This window comes from Mytilus trossulus, chromosome 1 (assembly GCF_036588685.1).
Source record: "Mytilus trossulus isolate FHL-02 chromosome 1, PNRI_Mtr1.1.1.hap1, whole genome shotgun sequence".
Classification (NCBI taxonomy): Eukaryota; Metazoa; Mollusca; class Bivalvia; order Mytilida; family Mytilidae; genus Mytilus; species Mytilus trossulus.
This window is the reverse complement of record NC_086373.1, coordinates 26,674,432-26,688,381: the sequence shown is the minus strand read 5'-3', so window position 1 is coordinate 26,688,381 and position 13,950 is coordinate 26,674,432. Positions and strand designations below refer to the sequence as shown.

The following is a 13,950-nucleotide window of genomic DNA, read 5'->3' as shown; positions in this document are numbered from 1 at the left end:
TTAACAGATGTTCTCAATTTCTACAATCAATCATAATTCAATGAAAATTATTCATTTATAATCAGGATTTTTTTTAAATCATATTTGTTCTTTATGATAATGAATGCAAAGAGATATTTACAGAAAATTATTTATTAATAATCTGGCTTTTTTAAATCGAATTTGTTCTTTATGATAATGAATGCAAAGAGAACTTCATCCGAGTAATAGGTCAGGAAATATTACCTTGAAATGGGTACAGTGTACTGTTTCTGGTTTGATATTTCATCATATGCATATGAGCTATGGAAGTATGCATTTCCATAATCTGGGAAGCAGATCACTTGATATGTTTATTTAACATAAGGCATTCGAAAAATTCATTGAGTTGTAAAAGAGTGGGGTTTCAATTATCAGAGCTAAAATGCACTTTTCTTTTCTTTTTTTGAAAATTGAGAAAAAAGGAAATTGAATTAAGTTTTTGCAATGCTATATAGTGCTGTATTATATATTGAAATGTTAAAGAGGTTCATTAAACCTAACTAACCATGTGAGACCCTCATGGGTAGACAAGGTTGTAAACATCTGGGGGGGGGGGGGGGGGGGGGGGGGGGTAGTACTTAATTGTACATCTAATCTTTGAAGTTTAACTGTACAAAAACTTGCATAAAAATTTCAGAGAGAAAATCTCTAGAAGTGAAGCGACATGATCAACTTTCATTCGAATTAGATTAAACGCCAAAGAGTCTCATTTAAGTCAGGTTTTTTTTTTTTATGTGATCAGCAATAGCATTTATAAACTGTAAAGAGACAACCCTCTTATAAGCAAAATTTAAAGAGTGAAGGAATCGCTGTATTTGTTTTTTAACTAGTAACCATATATCAAAATTCTTTTTCCTGTCTTTTTGTCAAATGCATCAAAACTGTGAGTGACAAAACAAATTTATTCATTTTTTTACATTTCTATTACAGTTACATAGTAATATTAAAACAGCTTGTCTTTTCATGTTTGCATATATAGTAATAAATTAGCAGAATTATTTAAGACCAAACACTTTGATACAACTTATTAATAATTCCCATAAGGCTAATCAAGTATTTTACTCCACAGTATCCCCTTGTTAAATGACCATTTTAAATATTAAAACATTAGAGAATAATACCATATGTCAGTTCGCATCACACAATGACCACACTACATCAATTTTATTGTTCAATGATTTGGGTGAATATTAAATGACATGTTACCTGATGTCAAACAAAGTCAGAAACACCTTTATATTTATTGACCACTCCTGGCATTACAATAGAAAATTACACCGATCTGAACCTGGACTACCCACAATTCAATGTTTAACCAATTAGAATCACCAGGTAACTCGTTTTTAATGGATTTTTCTTATGAATCAATATAAACACCGTTATGTGAATCAAGGAAGATAAGTTTTTGTCATGCAAAAATATAATATAATAAGGTCATAAATAATGAGCCTAATATTTTTTTTCTTTTTATGTTTGCAAGAAGTCTCATTATTGAAGTTAATTACACTAGAAAAATTCATCTGAACAACAAACATAATTTTTTATAAAAGGCTAATGAAATTGAGTAGAAACTGAGGAAACATGAAATTACAATGAAGCTTTGATGTCTCTTACAATAAAGGAACAATCTATAACCAAGCTAAAAGATACTGAGTGTTAAACTCCATTTTCATTGCAATTATTCAATATGGCTATCAGTTTTATTGGCATAGAGAAGCTGAAAGCAAAGAATATGAACCAATCAGAAATCTACAAGTGAATGGTGAAAAATTATCTGACATACCATATAAGTTTGACTGAGTGCATTTTAGCTTATTTGCAAAAGATCGATGCAATGCAAAAACCTCAATCATGGTTAAGTTTATAGACTGCATTAATCTGTACAGGCAATTGGTAAACTAGCCTATATTATGAGCTACACATCGTCCCAAGGGAGCTGAGAGATATAGATATTTGTTCTGACTCTGTATCAAACATATATGATCTACTCTAAAAATGTTTACCATACATGTTTTTTCGAATTCACATACGCATTTAAGGTGTTGAATTTCTACAAAATCTAACATACATCATGATTTGAAAAAAAATATTTAAAAAAACAACATTCTGACAACATGCACAGTTACACCAAAATTGACATCTTAAAAAAATCAAAACCCTGTATATTAAAACTTCTCTAACTAGATGACCAACTAGTTTAGAAAAAGGGGGTCTGGGGTATTGGTCAATGGGAGAACAACACATAAGGTTAAGATACAGTCTAATTAAAAAGAGGTAGCCATTTAAACATACACTGAAAGTGTTTTATATTTTAACTGTGTTGAAATAAATTGTATAATGTCCAAACTAACCTGTTATACTAATCAACAAAGGAGAGATACCAGTATATATACATCTCCATTATAAAGTATGTTACAAAACTTATAAATGATTAAGTTCTTTACCTTATATATCAGTGAATGATCTAATGTGCATTGAGTATTATACCCTAATGATTGACTTTTATTGAATAAAGTAATGGTGGCAGTTCTCAGTTACTAGTACATTTATACAATTATTTAATAAAACTTATAATGACTTATATTTTGTATGCACATATCCAGTGCAATATTCTTTTTAGGGTTCATTTTAAATTTGAAATGAAAAAATGACAATTTATATACAAAACCTCTTAAAATTAAACTCCATTCCTTATCTAAGCTTTACCAAGTATTTGTAAAATTTAACTATTGCAATAAAATGTACAGAAAAATAAAATGCCTGTGTATAATTTCCACCATTTAAACAGGAAATGAAACCTACAACACTACCATGTGCTTTTTCCAACAGGTGAAATGAAATACTATTGCAGGTAAATTATTCAAAGGTCAAGTCTTATTATATCTTGTCATTTTAAAATTTTTATATCTAATAAATTAGGTTGCATAAATTATTTAACACTTTAAATACTAAACCACATCAAAACCCTTGAAATAAACATCAAGAAGTGATTTGTAACACTAACCTCGTGGTAGAAATGTGTCCGCTTCTTATATAGGTATTAACCTGCTAATATCGTTTTATGTCTTTTTTTTTATCAACAATACATGAATGACAAGTTTTTCTTCCATCTATAATACTATGTGAGAGAGAATCACTCAACCATGGTCATTGATTAAACCACTAAAGCCCCCTATCTTGTACATGCTTCTGAGCCTCTTCTCACGTATTTGGCCGATAATTAGTTTTATGGCTCTTGGCTGTATACTCTAAATACATTGGTCAAATCCCAGGCAGAACGATCAGATCTATACTCAACCAATCATTGATTAGCATGTGTTACGATTCCAATTAAGAACTTTGTCAGGTGTAAAATACCCGCTCAAACCTAACTCTATTGTTTTTCTGGTCGAACATGATAGATTTCTATTGAAGAGAACAAACAATAGCTCAACAACGACTAAAATGAAATAAGTCTATTTCCCCAAAACTGTATTGATCTTTTAAAAACTAGTTATGTAACGTGGAACATTTTAAACCTTACCTTAAAATTGGACAAAAGGCTCAATAAAAACAACTTCTAGTGTTAAACAAATATCAACACGAAATTGTAAATCCATTATTGACTTATGGAATTCAACTCGTGAAAAAAAGTGAGGACTTTTAATAAATGTTCATTAATGACTATTATAAACAAGTATTTTAAAATTATTTTAACCTCAAGGGTCGGGCCTCAACATCGAACATGAAAATCTATCGACTACAGTGTTTTAAAAAAACTTGTTCATGCATGCCTTTTGAATTTATTGATGGAAAGGTTTCCACGACTACTAAATATCCAATTATTGTAATATAATTTGCCATCCCAGTACAGGTAGGGAATATTGAGTGCTGTTATTGACAAATGGTCCTGTATTGCTTTCAACTGTATTTAAAATGAATTGCAAAGAACCAAGCCTAGCAGAGAGGAATCGTTGATAAACAGGAAGGCTCTCTGTGGGTCTATTCTACTAATACTGAAAAGACAAACTTTACTGACACATCAAAACAAGAGTAATCTATGCATAGAACTTGGAAATTCCAGTAAAAGCCCCATATAGTTTGTTCAACTCTCTAGTTTTTATTATATTTCACCTACCATAATATGGTAATCAATGAGATAAAATTGAGAAAATTAACGATTTTTTTTTTACTTTCCATGTTTACGGAGTGCACATTTACATCGGGACAATGTCGTGAATTACAACTATAAAACTAAACTTTTGTTCCAACAATGTTAAAAATATCAATCTACATAAGGCCGTCATTCAAGCAGTCAAAAGTACAGTATAAAATCAGAGAAAAGTGTTATCACTTTATTTGCAACAATCAATAATTTTCCCTCATCTAGCTTCTTTGTAAATCCTAAGGAAATTATTAGAAATGCAATAAAAATGGATTTCAATTTTCCATATCTTAAACTATATAAACACTGATAAAGTTGATAAATTAACTATTTATAACCAACTTTAAAAGTAATATCTTTTAATGTTTGTTTGTTTGTGTTTTTTTAAGCATAGTTATGAACCGTGAGCAAAATAAAATTAAAAAGTTGTTTGATGACCCTGATTTTCTTTTAATTATTTATACTTACCAGTCAGAAACATACTTTTGGATGATCTTTCTTTACTATGTCATAACTCCCCAAAAGTATGTTTCTGACTGGTAAGTATAAATATTTCATAAAATTTTAATTTGATTACAAACTAAAAAGTATACAGATCTTTAGATTAATATAACAAAGAAGTGTGTGAAGTTTTAAGCAGTTATCATAAATTGTTTTTGAGATACAGCGTGACATGTAAAATAAAAATTCCCCCTTTTTTACAAAATACTAAATAACTGAAAAGTATAATTTTGAACCATCAACAAAAAGAATACAGATCTTTAGATTAATATTACAAAGAATTGTGTAAAGTTTTAAGCAATAATCATAAATCGTTTTTGAGATATGGCGCGACATGTAAAAATCCCCTCCCCGTTTTTTACAAAATACTCAATAACTCAAAAATGAAAATTTGAATCATCACCAAAGAGTATACAGATCTTAAGATTAATATAACTAAGAAGTGTGTAAACTTTTAAGCAAAAATCAAAAATGGTTTTTGATATACAGTGCGACATGTGAAAAAAACACACCAGTGTTTTAGTTACAAAGTGCCGTAACTCAAAAAAGTTTTAATCTTATTTTCACCAAAAAGTATACAGATCATTTGACCATCATAAGAAACAACTATAATATATCTCATGAAATTTGGATAAGTTCTTCTCAAGTTTTGGTGCAACATGTTTACACCAGACAGACAGACAGACAGATAGACACCGGACATTTGTATAACAAAATACTTGCTGTCAAAATTTTGAGGGGCATATAAAAATAGGGAAAAATTTCAAAGGTACAACATATTTTAAAGGTAAAACGCAAATCAATTACAAAACTATAAAACTTTCAGAGAAAATAGCTTTGCTAATTTCCATTTACTATTATTCAGCCTACTGTTATAAAAAGAAGCCACTAGTTATGAATATTTATAAGTAGATTAACAATCACTGTATTGTTTAGAATAATTAGTTGTTCATGTCAATACCTTAGGGACAAGGTGAACATGTAATAAGATAGGAGAAAAAAATAAAAAAGTATATTGGATTGCAGGTAGCGACTGAAGTCAATGGTGTGGAGAACTTTGTGCTCAAACCGTAAAATTACGTTTTATATGAATTTCACCTTACTGTCATCTTTCCCTTTGTCTGATTTGCTAAATAGATTATTGAACAAAGTGGAAATGCCCAAGAATTTTTTAAACCAGCCTACACATTGAAAAAAAAACATATCAATACCCGGAATGAATTAAAAATTTGCTGACACGATATTCAACACCATTATGTCGGTCAATAAAATCTAGGTCTACAACAAGGGACCACAATAGTTATTAAACTGCACAGGATATTTTGTTCAACATTGCAAAATTTGCATGACAGAGTGTGTTTAAAAAATTACAATATTAAAGAACTAATTCGTAATTTAAAGAGAAAAAAATATTTACTCAAACATCTTTTAAATAAAAAAACAAACACATGAAAATCAACCAATTCTAAAATTTGAACTTGCTTTGAAACTTATCAGGATAAATCTATATATATACCAATAATCAAATCAATATCTTCAAGCATGACAAAAGAAAGTGCGTAAAACTGATTATTTGAGTTAATTTTCTTATTCCAAGGACCATAACTCTGCACAAATTCGCCAGACCAAAATCAAATTTGAACTTCAACTATAACTTGTCATTAAAAAATAAATACACCTTAAATCAAATAATTGTCTTAACATGAAGAAAAATTTGTGAAAAACTATTTGCCTGACTGACAGATGGACAGACAGACGAATGAATAGATTGCAAACCTAAAGTGACCTTTGACTTTGTCGGTAAGGGGCTTTAAAAAATATGTACCCAAATTAAAGACAAGAAGGTTGGTCTGTCAAACTTTCATTTTTCAGCAAAAAGGACTAATCAAACATGCTATTTTAGATACCAATGTCCACTAAATCCATGAAACATACCACTTGATGAATAAATGTCAACTTCTAGACAAACTTAAGTCTGCAAGACCTTGAGGGTGCAATAATCACTTGTATGAAGTGGACACTTCAGGATAAAACACTGACAATTATTAACCTTTATCAAACCTTACAAACAACGATTAAGATTTCATAATGTTGTTATCTGATTTAACCAGCTCTGTATGGCAGAATTTGGTCGGAAATGAGAATCAACATTAACCATCATCAAGTCTTTGAACTACCAATCTACAAGTTATGTTTTTATTGATTGGGAAGAAAAACAAGACGACATATATGATTAAATGGAAAATAAAAGTACCAAGACTTCCAATTGATAATGTGTGCCAACTAAGACTAAAGCAGAATAAAACTAAAATATCTCTAGCATAGCTCATAAATTCAGACCAGAAACCTTGCAATTCCCACCAGTAAAGAATGGCAGAGTCCATGTATTGCAATGGGAAACCCTAATTCAAATTACCTGTATGGAAATAATCAGTGAAATAACTTGTAGTTTTACAAGAGAGTTGATGAGGGCAGTTGATTCTACTGTAAGGTCAAAGGTCATACCTAATTTTGTCTAATATAAGTGTGAAGCAATTTTTTTAATGTATAACTGACAGTTCTAAAAGCTATACACAAAAATGTAAGCAAACAGTTGGGGTATACATTGCTTTTACATAAACACATGTTTATAAATTGCAATTTCCAAAATAGGCACTAATTATTTCAACAATTCATTCTGCGCCAAAACCTTCCCATCTACTAATCCAGGAACTAAACATCCTAACTTGTCCCTATATGACTATCTATATTTTGAAAATTTACACTGTCCAAATTAATATTTAACTTGTCTTGGGCATCATCAGACTGCAACATTATTTGCAGTGTTTTCAAAGCCAACCTGACTCCATTACGACGTCTACAATACACTTCTCCACAGTGCCTAGCTACTTTTCTACTGCTAACTTATCTATTTGCACCAAACTTAGACATAAAGAATATGCATAATAAAAAAAGTCATGAATAGGAAATCTGTTCAGACATTCTGACATTCCAATCACTTAAAAATGTACTCCCATATTGCAAGCAGGCCACTGTTCTGACTAAAAATATCCCTCAATGAAAGAACAATTACATATTAGTGCAATAAGTTTAAAACCAATTAAGCATTTCCGAAACAGTTGATTTCAAATTGATATACATGACACAGTGCAGTACAATCCATTTTACAAAATGTACTACCCTAATCGAAGCAGGCCACTGTTCAGACATAAAAGATCAGTCAATGAAAGAACAATTATATTCAGTGGGATAAGTTTAGAAACAATTAAGCATTTCAGAAATAGTTGCTTCTGCAGTTGATTTCAAATTGATATATACAACACAAAAAGGTGTGTGCAGTAAAACTCATTTAGAAAAACATGGTTTTTCTTTCACAGTCTAATTTTATAAAGACTGAATGTGACTTTTCAAATTTTTAATTGAACAGAAATCCAGTATCATGGTAAAATGCAGTTAATACACCAGAACATTTTCATTTTATGTCGGCCTCTTAATAACTTGCCAACTTTAGTACTAAAAATATCTGCAAAATGAGGAAATAATTTTTATACCTGAACATATTTCCTTCTTTTATACACCTTCATATCAGCAAATTTACTTTGCTTATCTTTTCAGCCATTAGTTGAACCCGCTATGCAATGAGCTGCTCTGGACAAAACTAAAGTGAAATATTTCCGGTATTTGACTTGAAGTTCATTGTAAGCAACTTATGTCCTTTTGCTTGAGCAGATGGATTTTTTTTAATGTCATTATTTTACAAAGAACTCTCTCCTTGCCAATGCAAACATATCAGAATGTAAGTTATATATTGTTCCCTACTGACCCCCTGCTGGTTGGGCATAGAGAGTTAGTAAAAGCCATAGGGGGTGAGGCTGAATTTATCACACACCGATGACAGTGTTTAACCAGTCACTTCATAATTTACCTATGGTGCGTTAATAATGATCAACTGCCACCTGTTTACCAGTGGTAAGATCTAAGTGCAGATGAACACTAGAAAAAAAGTGCAGATGAACACTAGAAAAAATAAAACACTTTACCTTCAACCCTTTCCCCTCACCTTGACAATAAATTTCTATATTACTTACAAGTTTCAAAATTCATCATTCTATAATAACAAAACATTTATCATGCATTCAGTAATTAGTTTCACACGAAGTCAACATCCATTAATAATTTACCATTCATTAATTTTAAGTATAAAAACCAAAAAAAATGTCAAAAAACTTTTTCAGTTGTCTGTGTGACTATATATAACACACATATCAGTTACAACTGTACTCTAACCTAGACACCAAATAGTATAACTAAATGAATGATTTTAAATGCACATACTAATATATGTGTAATCTTGAATCAGTATTTCAAAAAAGATAAATGCATGCATGAAAGGTCTTGCAATAAAACAATTTAAAAAACTCCTTTTTTATGTCATACAAAAAAAGAACTGTATGATAAAGATCTAGGGTGGACATAAAATACTATGGATACAAGTTTTAAATAATACCAATTGAATTCTTAGTACAGTGGTACCAGTATAATGAAACCAGCTCACACCCTGAATTCGAAGCATTTATAATGTTTGCCTGAATTCATAAAGGGGAAAGCAAGTACCGGTATATTATTAAAAATTTAGAAAACTGTCAAGAGTAACCAAACAACAGAAACCATCAAAATTGTGTGCAGAGGTCAATGTTTTCATGCTTACAAATTATGAACTTACCTTTCAATGTAGAGGAAAGACAGGCAAAGACCAAACATTTTTTTTTATTAATTATGGCCTCAAGTGACTGGTCTGACCTAACCTTGGACCTAACACATGACTTCTGGTTCACTACCAAAGCATTTGTCAAACCAAACACATTATTAACAGAGATCAATATCTAATGCTTGTAGAATAACTCATAACTAATAACTAAGTGAATATTTACTGACATGTTGATAAAAAAATTTAAAGATGCTTCTCAAAATATTTAACTCAACCTTAAACATTGCAGTTTGACCTCTTTCAATAAAAATCAATTGCATTTCAAAGAAATCTATAAATAAAAGAAAAGAAACAAATGTAACAGCTAGTAGTCGTAAAACTTCTCAATTTTAAATAATTAAAAGATTCATTGATTTGATAAAGAAGCAATAACTATTCAATTGAGCCTACCTTGTTGTAACAAAATTGATGGAAACGATTCCGTCAGCCCTTTGATCTATTATTGAGTAAAGAACTCTTGTTTTTATTCCCCTGGCACCGGAGTGCTAGTTTTTCTATATATGGAGAGTGCATAGAGAAGACCGTTGGAGCGTAACTGATCAATACGCAACACTATTTCATATTGACAATGAACATTTCATCCTGTGTTTGTATGTATATTTGACTAATGGTCAATCAAACAAATTGATTTTAGCTTGTTTTAGATGGGTAAATAATGGAACAATGGTACATCAAGGGGAACAAAAACTTCTGGAGAATTTCTGCCTACTAATTGAAGTCGATCTTTTAGGCTTTTTATATAACGTATTTCACAACTAACCATACAAAAGTGTATTTTGGTTCAATATATAGATGGGATGTTAGATATTTTATTTGCATATTGACTTTTGTATCTTTCTAATGTATTTATCTGTAAGTTTACAATGTTTTATGTCAATAAATGCAACAATATCTAAAACAGGAGCAAACAATGCCACCTGATGTTATAGCTCATGGTTTTAAAGTTTAAATGTTTAATGCATTATTACTGCAGATATTTGACAACCATTAAAAAAAAACTATCAAATTGCCAGTTATAATTCTCTGTTTTACAATGTGCATCTCCTTGCATCTTAGGGAATAATTTTTCAGTTTGTAGGTTTATAAATTATTAATTTATTCTATTAACATCAAATTTAAATATAAATACAGTTATTTATTGATTGAGTTTTTGGTTGCTAATGGCTATTTTGAGGCAGCAAGTTTTTATTTATGGAAGAAGCAGAGTGAGTGCACAAAAAGAACCACCAACCTTTGGCAGGAAAACAGCCAATCTTAGTGAATAATGATTTGAGCTGAAAATACCTGCAAGTGCAGGGTTTGACCTCAAAGCCCCAGTCTTGACAGGCTTTATCTAGTGATACAGAAGATAAACAACTAAAACCACTTGGCCGCTGAAGGCCCCCCCCCCCCCAAATGATTAGAAATGATTCAAAACTGTAATATAAAAGCCCTTTGCAAGGTCACGTCACCGTCTCAAAATTTTACAATATTCAAATGTAGCCGTATCACCATTCTGCAAAGAATTGCTTAAACCAGGTGCTACTTTTGAACTCTGTGTTGAAGGTTTCACAGGAATTTTGAGAGAAGAAAAATAACAGCAATAATAAAGCACTACCCCTTTGCTTAGGATTTGTATAGTGTGTAGGTGCAGTTTTGTTTAATGAATGGTCACCAAATTAATTCTTTTCCATTTAAAAAATTTCAGCCATTGCCTATATGCTTAAATTAAACACAATTAATCATATTATTAAACAAAAAAAGTAGCTCAAATATTGCACTGAGCATGTATAAAAGTCTCCCATCTGTCCATGTACTGTAAGCACCAAAGGGAAAAGACTTCCATTCAAATTACAAGGATTTTTTTAATAATCTATATGTATACATACAAGACCCAAAGATGTACAACTATGTATAACATATAAATATTAATCTTCTACAATTGATTGAGATTCAGTAACAGCCTGGATAGTATGTAGGTATCTTGTTTGTAAAAGAAAACATGTTACCATGTATATTTGTTTACAAATCTATTTCAATGATATTTTATCACTAATCAATAAGCACTTTCAAAACTTTATCTATAATTTAGATATATGTTTTATATTCTACAGCATGCTCTATATAGTATAATTGATTGCTCTATAGGTCTTAAATTAGTTGTATTTTGATCTTTTTCAGGTCCAGAAGATATAATTTCCCTAGATGGCATCATGAATAATTTCTTAAAATCTAATGTCCTGTTTAAAACTTGATATCACTCACTGAGGTCATTAGTTTTTTTAAAGTAGTATTTTCTCATGCTGATGATCAATACCAGTATATGACTTGATCCAATTCTCAAAAGGCTTATACACAGAATACATGGTGAAAGGGCTATGTAGTATTTCTGTGATAAGCTTATATGAGCCATTTTTCTCCATGTTAATATTCAAGATTTTCCCTTTCTTTAAGCACTTTTTTGATAAAAAAAAAAAAGCTTCGATAGTGACTTCAGATGACTATGACCAAGATTTCTCGTTCAAGTTTTTGAAACCAAGTTTTTGTTGGAAAACTTTAATAGTGACAACAGGGCTGTACTGACATATATCCTACATTTTGTATAATAGTCCTTCTGTATATCTCTGTTTATTTCAGCACAAAATTAAGCCCTATAGGAGAATATGTATAAGTTTGGTTGATTTTGTCATACTGTTTACTTTACAATGAATTGCTGATAAACAATACCCTGAACATCATTGCAAGCAAAATCATGGAGCATGATGCAAGATAACAGAATTTGTCCCTATTTGTAGCTACATCTTTCCTATCAGCCTACACAAATCATGCTTACAGTGTGTAACAAGACAATCAAATAAAAACTATATATTCCTTCCTGGATTCTTAGCAAAAGGTATAATCAAATTCTAATTTCTCTTTGACTCAGACACATGTCTCCACTGTTTCCTACAGTCAAACATAGGACAGCAACTGTATAAAAATTATCTTATCTGGATAATACCCACATGGGATTAAGCAAACTGTCAATGTTCACTCTTTTCTAATCAATTTAAAACTGTAGAATTTTCATGGACAAACTTGTTTACTTGTGTGAAATCCAAATATAGGATCATGCTGCTTTAAAAAATAAGTATAGCAGATGACAGCAGAAAATTTTGTCTAATTTTTCTCAAGGGAATTTTCCATTGACAACCTTTTCTGTTTGTAGAAATGATTCAATCGCCTATCATATATATATGTAAAAATGGTAAGATCTAGGTTTTTCTATGAGAACCAATAAAGTTGAGAATGGAAATGAGAAAAGCACAAAAGAGACAACAACCCTGACCAAGAGTAGCTAACAACCAAATGCCACAATGTAGAGAGGTGATCCCACACCTGGAAGCTGGCTTAGAAGAAATTGCATTTCCATTGAAAACTTTGACCAGGTAAAAATGGTTTAACTGTGAATCCCAAACCTGTGATCTAAGGCTGTGTTCACACCAAATGCTGTGTACATTAAACATGTTTACATTTGGTTTAATGTAATGCACACTAGTTTCACATTAAATTTGTTCACATCTATACACCTTGTTTAGCTACCTGTACATAAGTTTTGTTCACACTTGTAAACTATATGTCATTTAAATGTTCATTACGTAGAACAGAATTTAAATTTTCAAACAACTTTTCTAGCCGTTAGGGAACGACCATTTGACTTTTAAAAAAGGGGGGTGATTTTACCACAATTTGATTTAAAAAAAAATCTGGTCATACAGATGATTAGAATGAACAAATGTTCTGAATCTAAAGTTTGCCCACACATTATAGTGTCAAATATTGAATTTGTGAAAAAATAAATATATATGAACTTTCGCCCGTTATTTTAACGGACTTGAGATACTGCACAAAATAATAATCAGTAACGCATTTATGAGTGAATCGTTGTTTGAGTAAGGACCAGTGGCAAGTATTTCTGTCAGTGTGTACGTCCAGTCGATTTGGGAAGACCTTTTAAAATGAATTATTTGTTCGGCAATGATGATGGATGAGTCTTGTTTGTCTTGATTAGGGGTTAATAAGGCTACGTTAAAAACATTATAACAAATAAATATACTCAAGTTAAGACAAATGTTTCTGCAAAGAACTTTATTAATAAGTGTTATAAGTATCAATTTTATATAAAAATCGCTTCTTTTTAAAATATACATGGGAAAATTAAAGTTCTGAATGCCTAGTTTTGTGTACACTTAACCTACACAAGGCCTACATCGACTATCGACTGCATGTAGACAAAACATGATTTACACTACATGTAAACATTGAGTTTTATCAATGAGAACGTAATGATGTTTAGTTTATGTGTGAGTTACACTAACACAACACCGAGTTTAGGTCAATGTGAACACGGCCTAAGTTGCACAAATTTTGGTGAGACTTTTTTTTCTTCTTTCACATTAATTTGAAGATTAAAAAAAAATTGTGAACATATCTAATATTCATTGACATACATCATAATAACAAATAATATGCTTGACTGAAACATGGAATACATGTA

General features: G+C 30.7%; 1 protein-coding gene across 3 annotated transcripts in view; it reads right to left on the bottom strand.

The window, feature by feature from the left end:
- LOC134720616 (eukaryotic translation initiation factor 5B-like) overlaps nt 1-13,950 on the bottom strand; it is a 65,449-nt gene that overhangs the window by 43,203 nt on the left and 8,296 nt on the right. The window lies entirely within an intron of this gene.